The 12968-nt window shown below is 46.2% G+C and overlaps 1 protein-coding gene across 1 annotated transcript in view; it reads right to left on the bottom strand.

Moving 5' to 3' along the window:
• LOC149443005 (uncharacterized) overlaps window positions 1-12968 on the bottom strand; it is a 111928-nt gene that overhangs the window by 36101 nt on the left and 62859 nt on the right. The gene's annotated exons all lie outside the window — the stretch shown is intronic.

Genomic DNA, 12968 nt, shown 5'->3' with positions numbered 1-12968 from the left:
ATGGAGATCATATCCCCCCTTATGTATTATACATGGAGATCATATCCCCCCTTATGTATTATACATGGAGATCATATCCCCCTTATGTATTGTACATGGAGATCATATCCCCCCTTATTTATTATACATGGAGATCATATCCCCCCTTATGTATTATACATGGAGATCATATCCCCCCTTATGTATTATACATGGAGATCATATCCCCCCTTATGTATTATACATGGAGATCATATCCCCCTTATGTATTATACATGGAGATCATATCCCCCTTATGTATTATACATGGAGATCATATCCCTCTTATGTATTATACATGGAGATCATATCCCCCCTTATGTATTATACATGGAGATCATATCCCCCCTTATGTATTATACATGGAGATCATATCCCCCTTATGTATTGTACATGGAGATCATATCCCCCCTTATTTATTATACATGGAGATCATATCCCCCCTTATGTATTATACATGGAGATCATATCCCCCCTTATGTATTATACATGGAGATCATATCCCCCCTTATGTATTATACATGGAGATCATATCCCCCCTTATGTATTATACATGGAGATCATATCCCCCCTTATGTATTATACATGGAGATCATATCCCCCTTATGTATTATACATGGAGATCATATCCCCCCTTATGTATTATACATGGAGATCACATCCCCCCTTATGTATTATACATGGAGATCATATCCCCCCTTATGTATTATACATGTTCTTCATGACTAAATCATGGACTAAATAAGGAAGTGCAGTACTTCTTGTGTTGGGAAGATGGCGATGAGTGATAGAGGGGGTGGGGATCCTCGTCCTATAATCCCCTCATCACTGTCCCTCCTATAAAAGACAGTTCTGGTTGTTTCCTCACTCTCTGACTAAGGTCCATGAATAAAGAAATGACCTGGTAGGAGATCAGAGGAGCCATTTCCTAGTTCCCTTGAGGGTGGAATTGTAAGCTCCTCAGAGACCAAGCTGCCTGATGTGGGCGGAGTCCTGGTTTGGGGGAACCAATCAGCTCCTGTCTAGTAATCCTCTTTGTATTTTAGTCCATGGCCGGGAGATGAGGAAAACCTCCGAGGATTGTCTCACTTTGTCTCCAGACTGGAAAGTAGAAGATGAGGACATCACACTGTATAGTCCAGGAGAAAACCCGGCTCCCTCCAATGTCCATCCGGCACCACCCAGTGTAGATGGACCATCGGATTCCTCGTATCCTGAGGAACCTCAGACTGTGCGGGACCAGGCCGGCCTTCCAACAGGGAAGAGCTTCTCCTGTACTGAGTGCGGGAAGGGTTTTTGTTATCAATCCAGACTTAATGTGCATAAAAGATGTCACACAGGGGAGAAGCCGTATTCCTGTCCTGAGTGCGGGAAATGTTTTTCACGACTGTCCTATCTTCACACACATCAGAGATTTCACACTGGGGAGAAGTCATATTCCTGTACTGAGTGTGGGAAGGGTTTTCGTTATAAATCCAATCTTGATAGGCATAAAAGATCTCACACAGGGGAGAAGTCATATTCCTGTACTGAGTGCGGGAAGAGGTTAAGTTCTACATACCATCTTAATGTGCATAAAAGATATCACACAGGGGAGAAGCCGTATTCCTGTCCTGAGTGCGGGAAATGTTTTTCACAGAAGTCCAATCTTTCCACACATCAGAGATCTCACACGGGGGAGAAGCCGTATTCCTGTCCTGAGTGCGGGAAATGTTTTTCCCAGACGTCCCATCTTTACACACATCAGAGATCTCACACAGGGGAGAAGCTGTATTCCTGTCCTGAGTGTGGGAAATGTTTTTCAGACAAGTATTGTCTTCACACACATCAGACATCTCACACGGGGGAGAAGCCGTATTCCTGTACTAAGTGTGGGAAATGTTTTTCAGTGAAGTCCAGTCTTTTCAAACATCAAAGATCTCACACGGGGGAGAAGCCGTATTCCTGTTTTGAGTGTGGGAAATGTTTTTCAGATAAGTATTATCTTTCCAGACATCAAAGATCTCACACGGGGGAGAAGCTGTATTCCTGTTTTGAGTGTGGGAAATGTTTTTCAGATAAGTATCATCTTTCCAGACATCAGAGATCTCACACAGGGGAGATTCCATATCCCTGTCCTGAGTGCGGGAAATGTTTTACACGGAAGTCACATCTTTACATACATCAGAGATCTCACACGGGGGAGAAGCCGTATTCCTGTCCTGAGTGCGGGAAATGTTTTACACAGAAGTCACATCTTTACATACATCAGAGATCTCACACAGGGGAGAAGCCGTATTCCTGTCTAGAGTGTGGGAAATGTTTTTCAGTCAAGTCCAGTCTTCACACACATCAGAGATCTCACACAGGGGAGAAGCCGTATTCCTGTCTAGACTGTGGGAAATGTTTTTCAGGCAAGTCCCATCTTCACACACATCAGAGATCTCACACAGGGGAGAAGCCATATTCCTGTCTAGAGTGTGGGAAATGTTTTTCAGGCAAGTCCCATCTTCACACACATCAGAGATCTCACACAGGGAAAAAGCCATATTCCTGTCCTGAGTGTGGGAAATGTTTTTCAGACAAGTCCAGTCTTCACACACATCAGAGATCTCACACAGGGGAGAAGCCTTATTCCTGTCTAGAGTGTGGGAAATGTTTTTCAGTCAAGTCCCATCTTCACACACATCAGAGATCTCACAGGGGAGAAGCCTTATTCCTGTCTAGATTGTGGGAAATGTTTTTCAGACAAGGTCAGTCTTCACACACATCAGAGATCTCATACAGGGGAGAAGCCATATTCCTGTCCTGAGTGCGGGAAATGTTTTTTAACAAAATCCAATTTTTCCAAACATCAGAGATCTCACACAGGGGAGAAGCCGTATTCCTGTTCTGAGTGCGGGAAATGTTTTTCACAGAAGTACAATTTTTCCAGACATCAAAGATCTCACATGGGGGAGAAGCCATATTCCTGCCCTGAGTGTGGGAAATGTTTTTTAGCTAAGACCAGTCTTTCCATTCATCAGAGATCTCACACGGAGGAGAAGCCACTTTCCTGTCCTGACTGTGGGAAATGTTTTTCACTGAAGTCCAGTCTTTCCAACCATCAGAGATCTCACACGGGGAAGAAGTCTCACACAGGGTAGATGATGTATTCTTGTCCTCAGTTTGGGAAATGTTTTTCATGGAAGTTCAATCTTTACACACATCAGAAATGTCACACACTCAGAGATCTCACACAGAAATTCCTGTTCTGAGTGCGGAAAATGTTTTTCAGTGAAGTCTAGCCTTCACACACATCAGAGATCTCACACAGGGGAGAAGCTGTATTCCTGTCCTAAGTGCGGAAAATGTTTTTCATGGAAGTCACATCTTCACACACAGAGATCTCACACAGGGGAAAAGCGATATTTCTGTCTGGAGTGCAGGAAATGTTTTTCACAGAATTCCCACCTTTATAGGCATTAGAGATCTCACACGGGGGAGAAGCTGTATTCATGTCCTAAGTGCGGGAAATGTTTTTCATGGAAGTCGCATCTTTCCAAACATCAGAGATCTCACACGGGGAAGCAACCACTTTCCTGTCCTGAGTGAGGGAAATGTTCCTCACTGAAGTCCTGTCTTCCTGTACATCAGGGGGTCCCACAAAACCCTGGAGGTGTATTAGTGCCTTGAGTGCAGGAAATGTCTTCTAGATGAATGTTGCTGGACATCCCAGCTCTCATGTGGGGAAGAAGCACCCCCTGATATACACCTCAGATATACTCCATGGCGGATCTTCATCATGGAAGAAACAGTCCATAAGGAGACCAGAGGCCCCCAAAGACATGGATGAAGTGCAGTAAATGTCGGGGTGCAGAGTGGTCAGTATATCCTGGAAATGAAGGACACAACTTCAGCCCTTCTTGGGTGTCGGAGTTGCATTTCCTGATAATGATATAGCGGGTTACAGAGCTAGAAGCCGGGAGAGCCCAGATCTCGTTATCGGGGAACTTTACACAGACAACAAGAACTTCTGAAGTTGATGTCCTTCATTTCAAGGCTCTACAGAACAGTGGTGACCCCGAAGCATCTCTCTGTCTTCAGTCCATCCTTCTCCCATCCCCCAACAGGACGGAAGGAGAACTCCGCCCCAAACTAGGGGGGAACTTTCCTCTCATTATTTCCCTTGGCTTCTGTGTGGGTTTGGGTGGTTGGAGGAGTGCGGCACGAGAGGGAACACAGCTTGTTGTTCTATGTCTACATATGGGGTCCGGGTAGAGGGGATCCACCGGAAAATATTTCTACTCTTTGATTTTGTGCAAATCGTTTCTGTTTTCACTTTGAAGGGCAATATTATGTGTGGTTTGTAAAAGGGATTGGCCCAATAGATACCGCCCCACTTAGAGAATAGATGAAGTAATATGACCAGCAATCATTCAGCCATGTCAGCCAGTCATCTATAGATATGAGAATCATGAGAAGATCCCTAGATGGATCCATAGACATGGAGGAGGGTGTGCAGCTTTGTAGAGTTGTCATTCCTACTATAGTCCATGATGTGGGACTTCTCTTGTCCTCATTACATTGGAGTACAGAAACTCTTCCATTGTGACATTTATTCCCGAGCTCTCCCAGAATCCCTCAGCTTGGAATAATGGCCCCTGTGTCTGCAGAAACGTAGAGAATACTTCCATATACCGCGTCTCTTCATCTTGTTCATCCTTCTCGTTGGCAGAACAATGACATCTCAGCTAGACTAGGGGATGTGGGGACCACCACGGGATTATTTGGTGTTTGTAATCACCTCCCCCTTGTTCCTGCACTGAGGGGTCCCGGCTTCCATTCCTTCTCTATACACAGAACTAAATACTTCAGTTGGGGAGAAGTTTGTCCCTTGCGGGACTTGAGACCTGAAAATGACCCTTGTCTATTATTTGGTATAATAACTCCCATGGTTCAACCCGGGGAAACGATGAAAATATGATCTTCCTCATAGAAATTCTAACAAAAGGCAACATTTTCCATTTTAGGTCAAAAATCATTTTAAATTGTTCCCCATTTATACAGAAGGAATGTACATGCTTTGTCACTGAGCGCACTGCTAGACAAATGTTTTATCAATAGACCCCTAAATGTCAGCAGATATATTGTATTATATCATATTGTATTCTATTATATTATATCATATTGTATTATATTATATTGTATCATATTATATTATATTGTATTCTATTGTATTGTATTATATTATAAAGACGGGAAGTATGGAGCAGGTAACTGAACAGACCTCCCAGCAATGTCATTACCAGGCTGCAGCTAGGGGGAGCTCTAATGTTTAGAGTTGACCACAGGAGAGTGATTCCTTCTAGCTCATATAGACATACAACAATTATAGTGAAGTGAGACTTTTGAGACACAACATTATACATTGTAGCGCCCTCCTAGTTCAGCCAGGGGGAGCTACACCCTAATGGTGTGATAGCCAGAGGGGTCAGATTGTGGTCAGGGCTGAGAGACTCTGCAGGCAGCCCCTCTGGAATATCCCTGTTTTGAACCTTTTAGAAGAGGGCCTTGGAGGAAGTGGGTGGATCTGAGGAGCCAGCCAGGCTGCACTCTTCAGGCATTTCAGCCAATCCCCAACAGAAGGCTTGACAAGGGGCTGGGACTCCCTCAATAGTGTAAGATCCTGCTGAGTAGTAGGAGTGGGGAGTGGAGTGTGAGCAGTCAGGTGGAAGACGTGAGGCTGGAGGAAGGAGGCCTAGTGGGATGGGGCTTGCCTGCAAGCATAGAGTTGGAAAGGAGGAAAGGTTGGAGCCCACTGCACCACACCACAGAGACCCAAACTACACCACAGAAACCCACACCACAGAAACCCGCACTACACCACAGAAACCCACACTACACCACAGAGACCTGCACCACACCACAGAAACCCACACCACACAATAGAGACTCGCACCACACCACAAAAACCCATACTACACCACAGAGACCCGCACCACACCACAGAAACCCGCACCGCACCACAGAGACCCGCACCACAGAAACCCGAACCGCACCACAGAGACCCGCACCGCACCACAAAGACCCGCACCACACCACAGAAACCCGCACCACACCACAGAAACCTGCACTACCCCACACCACCGAGACCCACACCACACCACAGAGACCCGCACCACACCACAGAAACCTGCACTACCCCACACCACCGAGACCCACACCACACCACAGAGACCCGCACCACACCACAGAAACCCGCACTACACCACAGAGACCCACACCACACCACAGAGACCAGCACCACACCACAGAAACCCGCACTACACCACAGAGCCCCAAACTACACCACAGAAATCTGCACCGCACCATAGAAACCCACATTACACCACAGAAACCCACACCACAGAAACCCGCACCACACCACAGGAACCCGCACCACACCACAGGAACTCGCACTACACCACAGAAACCCGCACCACACCACAGAAACCCGCACCACACCACAGGAACCCGCACCACACCACAGGAACTCGCACTACACCACAGAAACCCGCACCACACCACAGAAACCCGCACCACACCACAGGAACCCGCACTACACCACAGAAACCCACACTACACCACAGAGACCTGCACTACACCACAGAAACCCACACCACACCACAGGAACCCGCACTACACCACAGAAACCCGCACCACACCACAGAGACCTGCACCACACCACAGAAACCCACACCACACAATAGAGACTCGCACCACACCACAAAAACCCATACTACATCACAGAGACCCGCACCACACCACAGAGACCCACACCGCACCACAGAGACCCGCACCACAGAAACCCGCACCTCACCACAGAGACCCACACCGCACCACAAAGACCCACACCACAGAAACCTGCACCACACCACAGAAACCTGCACTACACCACACCACCGAGACCCACACCACACCACAGAGACCCGCACTACACCACAGAGACCCGCACCACACCACAAAAACCCACACATCAGAAACCTGCACCACGCTCCTACAAACACAGTCCCACACATGTGGTAGCTATTCTCACAAAGGGGACCCCGCAATTCACTCCATGTCCACAGATACTCATACTGGCTCCCATTAACCCTTTCACTGCCAGGGCCATTTTTGCACAAATGGGAAAATGCAGATCTGGGGCCTGAAGGTTAGCTAAACCCCTCCCCAAAAAATATATTTTCTAACGTGATTGTTAAGGTGTTCCCCGTACACAGATTCCCCTTCATATCCGCCTTTATTTCCTCCTTTCCCCCATTTTCTATGTTTGATCTTTTCTACAATACTTTGTTATAATAATGGAACATGTTGTGTATTGTAATGTACACCAATAATAATGACTCCGCCCCCACATTCCAGACAAGAGATCTTCCTGTCCAATCCGATTTCTGCCTTTACTATTTCCTGATTATTTTTGTAATCTTGTTGAAAGTGAAATTATAATAAAAATGTATTGAATGAAAAACAAAATCCTGTGTGTGTGCAATGATGACAAAGCTGTGTATCCAGAAACGGCTGGTCGGTGACACTTCCATATACAGCCCAATGAAGTGACAAGGAAGCCCTAGAACCCTTTGGAGGAACCCTGGCTGAGAAAGGCTGGACTAAGCAGTCACATATCTCTGCCCCCCTTGCAGGGTTCCCAACCCTCCGTGACTTTTATTACTGACACAACATGAAATAGAATAGAATGGATAGATAATGTGGACATTGTAGTCAATGGAAGGTGATGAAGGGACGGGCAGAATCAAGCTCCTTGATAGTAGAGGCAGACCCGATCAGTCCTCATGGGGGTCACATACATGTATAATAGACCATTGTGGTGTCATGGAGGACAATCCTCAGGTATCCTCATATGTAGATGATAGTCACTGAGATATCAGATAAAGCCACACGCTGCTATCTCACACTTGGCACAAAGACAGCCAGTAGATGGATGTAAAGAGATGACGGAACGGGGCACTTGTAGAGTCAAAGGAGGCAGCGGTCACCATTCACTTTCAGCACAGGAGAGTCCCTCAATCCTCAGTGAGGTCATATACATACATGGCAGACCCATATAGATCCCATAGGGGGTAATCCACGTAGTCATCCACGGATAATTGTGGTAATAGCAGTGTTGCCAGTATATGGATGGCGGGTTATAATGACAGGATAGATAGTGCAGTAGGCAGTGGGTGAGCAGAAATATGAGACTGATAGAGCCCTGTGTGCCAGCGATAGGAACAAGGACATCAGACAGGTGGAGCTCAGCCCAGCAATTTCCATGAATGGGGACTCCCGCAGTGTATTAGTGCCTTAGTCCAAAAAACAGAGTCCGCTCACCCATCCAAGTGCCGTTTGCTAATGCATTGTCCTCCCGCTGCATAGTGGAAGTGTAGAGGCACGCCGTGTAATCATCTGTGGATGAGGAGGTCTGCAAAGAGGTCTAGTGTGTCCAGGTGGTAAGGCTGCGTGGAGAGGCCTGCATGCCAGAGAGGTGGGCATCATGATGCTGTGATGTCAACATGTTTCATCCACTGAGTCACGTGAGCTTCTTCAGCCCACACCGCACCGGACACACTAGACCTCTTTGCAGACCTAATTATCCACGGATGACTTCACGGCATAACTCTACACTTCCACTATGCAGCGGGAAGACAATGTATTAGCAAACAGCACTTGGATGGGAAGGAGAAGGAGCCAAGAGAAGATGGGGAGCAGAAGGAACCTGGAAAAAATGGGAAGGTGAAGAAGCCTAGAGAGGATGGGGAGGTGAAGAAGCCTAGAAAGGATGAAAAGGAGCCTAGAGATGATGAGGAGGGGATGGAGCCTAGAGAGGGAACAGAGCCTAGAGAGGAGGGGGAGGGGATGGAGCCTAGAGAGGATGGGGAGGGGATGGAGCCTAGAGAGGATGGGTGAGGGGCAGAAACCTAAGGAGAATGGGAGAGAAGGAGACTAGGGTGGATAGGGAAGGGAAAAAAAGTATAGAGAATGGGAAAGGAGCATAGAAAGGATGTGGAAGGGAAGGAGCCCAGAGAGGACAGTGAGTGGAAGGAGCCCAGAGAGGACAATGAGTGGGAGGAGCCCAGAGAGGACAATGAGTGGCAGGAGCCCAGAGAGGACAATGAGTGGAAGGAGCCCAGAGAGGATGAGAAGGGAAGAAGCCTAGAGAGGATGGGAAGGAGCCTAGAGAGGATGGGGAGTGAAGGGAACTTATAGAAATTGTAGGCAATTGAGCTTAGAGAGTTTGGGGGGGTAAGGAGCCTAGAAAGGATGGGGTGGGGAAGGACCATGGAGAGGATGGGAGGGGAATACATTTGCGTAGGTTTCTGGCACTACAGACTCCATGCAGTCATCTCTGCCATTCAGCACTTGCCATTGTCCTCAGTGTTCATTTTCTACAAACACCAACCCATAGGTGCCTCCCTCCCAGGAATACAGAACACATTTTCTCAGATGATCCCAGTATTGGACCCATTTAGAATGCTGGACATGAAAGTATTCTGCATCCAACCTTCTGGAAAAGACAAACATATCCCCCCCCATCCCTTCACTGGGTTGTTTTACAGAAGAACTAAAGGCATTGATTTTCTGGAGAGTGGAGAGGGATGAGACCTCCTGTTGGTTTCTATTGCTGCCTCGGCCTCCTTTAGGGAGATTCAGCCTCTATATTTGTCCTGTTTACAATTATTACCGAAAGTGATATAAAATCCTGAGATTTGGGGTGTCACCAGAACAGGACCAGGAAGAGGACTCCCTATGACACCATTGTATGTAGGAGGCTCTGCAACTAGATTTTACACCATCGTATATAGGGGCAGCTTCCCAAATATATTATTACACACTGTACAGTATTCTCTCTCCGCCCTCTACATTGTAACCCCCCCGGGACACCCCCCATGTGTACATCTGGAGGTCATCTTTCCAGAATCATTCCAATGATAAACAAACACCCCCTCGATTAATATGACACATGTACTGGTGGTCCAATCAGAACCCTCCAGGTCCCAGCAGTGCACACCCCCCAATTAATACGACACATGTACTGGTGGTCCAATCAGAACCCTCCAGGCCCCAGCAGTGCCCCCAGCTCTGAATTCTCTCCAATGGAACTCTCCAGTGAAATCTCCTCTCATCAATTACTAGCCGGATTCTCTCTATTACCTCCTGTATGTACAAAACTCACCCAAATCTCTCCCCTCCTCACCATCCACTAGAAATTGGAGGAATTGTTTCTTCTTCCTGAAATCCAGACCTAGAGAGGAATAGAAAAGAACCAACAAACCCCACAAAGTCTTTTTATAGAGATTTATTCCATCAAATCCAAACTATTCTACACATATTTATTCCATGGAATATGAAGAGATTTTTCTATCAATAATCCCATCAAATCTGCGTGTTTATTGGACTTTATTCCCAGCAATAATCAATCAGGAATCCATGCCAGCAATCATCAGATCAATAGGAATGTTTCCAATATCCAGTGATCACGGTTTGATCCTCCAACATAACCAGTGCACAGAATGATAAATCTATCCCATGAAATGGATCTTATTAATTGGTTGATGTCATTTATTGATCTATTGATTCCCTTCTATGATAGAATAGATTGATTTCTCCATGTATTGATCATCCTCTCCATATATCTCTTCACCTTGTGTAACATCATACAAATCCTGAATGCTATAAATCTCAGTCCTGTCCATGAATTGTATGTTACTCGGGTCTTTATAATACCATATACTGGACTGTTACTTCATTCCCTATTTTTATATCGTCTTCTTACACCTGTCCTGATGAAGTGACACTTTGAAGCCATGAAACGCGTTGATGGTGTATTTTACATTCACTTGTCCAGTAAACTCCGACCTTCTGAAGAAAACATTTCACAGTTTCCTCCTTTACTATGGGCTCCTCTGCTGACCTCACCCTAATTTTTTCTTGGGGTGAAAGTTCTCCACCGGGATCCAAATCCTGCTTAGTATATGATGATCCGGAATTCCCCAAAAATTACCAAAACTTTATTCTCCAGGGCCTCTGCTAATAGATGTTTGGGGGTTTATCTCATCTTCAGGCCCAAAATCTGCATTTCCCATGTGTGCAAAATCATGCAGAAACAGCTCTGGCAGTGAGAGGGTTAATGTGGGCTAGATGGGATCACTCTGCTGGGGTCACACTGTACACATTAGAGCGCCCCCTAGCTGCAGCCTGGTAATAACATTGCTGGGAGGTCTATTCACTGCTACATACTTCCCACCTTTATAGAAACATATAAATTGTTAGCACTTCCTCCTAGCAGAACTGGGGTTGTTGGTTTGAATCCCAACCACTGCCATACCTGCCTGAAGTTTGCATGTTCTCCCTGTGCCTGCGTGATCTGTCCCCAGACTGGACCAGCTGAGTGATGGTCAGACGTTCTATAAATAGAGCCCTTGGTGGTCAGACGTCCAGAAACTATATCCCCTCTGACACGTTTCGTGTAATGCACATCATCATAGGGTGCTGGGCTTACAGTCAGGGACGTCTATTAGCTCCTATTTATATTTGATCCCCGGTGATCCTGACAGTCCCTCTGATTTCCTATTAAAACTGACCACACTAGGCATGAGAGCTCAGCGTGGTCAGTTCTCTAACTGCTGGGAGCTCAGTCTGCTCTCCTCCAATCATCAGACTTGTCCTGACATCCCCCTCCCTGCACAGCCATTCACTAGGAAGATCAGTGAACTGAAGACAAGTGATCACATGAACAATAGTAAGCAAGATGTCACTTCCTGATATCATTGTTTACAACTAGTGAAATCTGTGAATGATCACCGAGGTCACATGGTACAGGGCTATTCCCAACAGACTTGTACCATGTGACAAGCTGTGACCAATCACAGCTCTCATAGTATTTCTCAATGGCTGCAAGAATGCAGCCAGAGAGAAGGTGAAATTATTGCTGTTACAGCCTTTATGGGTGTAAAAAAACCCATAAATAATAATATAAAAAAAAAATAAAAATGTAAAAATTTTTTTTGAAAAATTATAATTTTTGGTTATAAACTAATTTGTTTTTTTTTTACTAAAAAGATATCTGAATACATTTTGGCCGATTTATGAAGAAAGATTATTTATTTGCAAAATTTTATAAGAAAAACATTTTATTTTCCAAATTTTTGGACATTTTAATTTATATAGCAAAAAATAAAAATTCCAGCGTTGAATAAATACCACCAAAATAAAGTTTTATCTGTCTCAGAGTGCGGGAGTGTGACCTCAGGGTACGGGAGTGTGACCTCAGAGTGTGACCTCAGGGTGCAGGAGTATGACCTCAGAGTGTGACCTCAGGGTGCAGGAGTATGACCTCAGAGTGCGGGAGTATGACCTCAGGGTGCGGGAGTATGACCTCAGAGTGTGGGAGTGTGACCTCAGGGTGCGGGAGTATGACCTCAGAGTGTGGGAGTATGACCTCAGAGTGTGACCTCAGGGTGTGGGAGTATGACCTCAGAGTGTGACCTCAGGGTGTGGGAGTATGACATCAGAGTGCGGGAGTGTGACCTCAGAGTGCGGGAGTGTGACCTCAGGGTGCGGGAGTGTGACCTCAGGGTGTGACCTCAGGGTGTGGGAGTATGACATCAGAGTGCGGGAGTGTGACCTCAGAGTGCGGGAGTGTGACCTCAGGGTGCGGGAGTGTGACCTCAGGGTGCGGGAGTGTGACCTCAGGGTGCGGGAGCGTGACCTCAGGGTGCGGGAGCGTGACCTCAGAGTGCGGGAGTGTGACCTCAGCGATTAGTATGGGGGCGTGTCTGATGAAGGAAACCAAGGGCTGTATTTATAGAACATTCATTGGACCAATGAGACAATCATTCCTCCAGCTGTGACAACATCCTGCTGTATGTTAAGTAACACAGTGATTTCCTATGATCTCCAGCTCCATCTAGTGGCCACAATGAGGTGATTTTTCTGAAATATCTCCATCAGTA

Source organism: Staurois parvus, unplaced genomic scaffold, assembly GCF_062004578.1.
Source record: "Staurois parvus isolate SC_StPar_1 unplaced genomic scaffold, SC_StPar_1.0 ptg000879l, whole genome shotgun sequence".
Classification (NCBI taxonomy): domain Eukaryota; kingdom Metazoa; phylum Chordata; class Amphibia; order Anura; family Ranidae; genus Staurois; species Staurois parvus.
The sequence above is the reverse complement of the archived record's forward strand: the minus strand, read 5'-3'. Positions and strand labels throughout refer to the sequence as shown.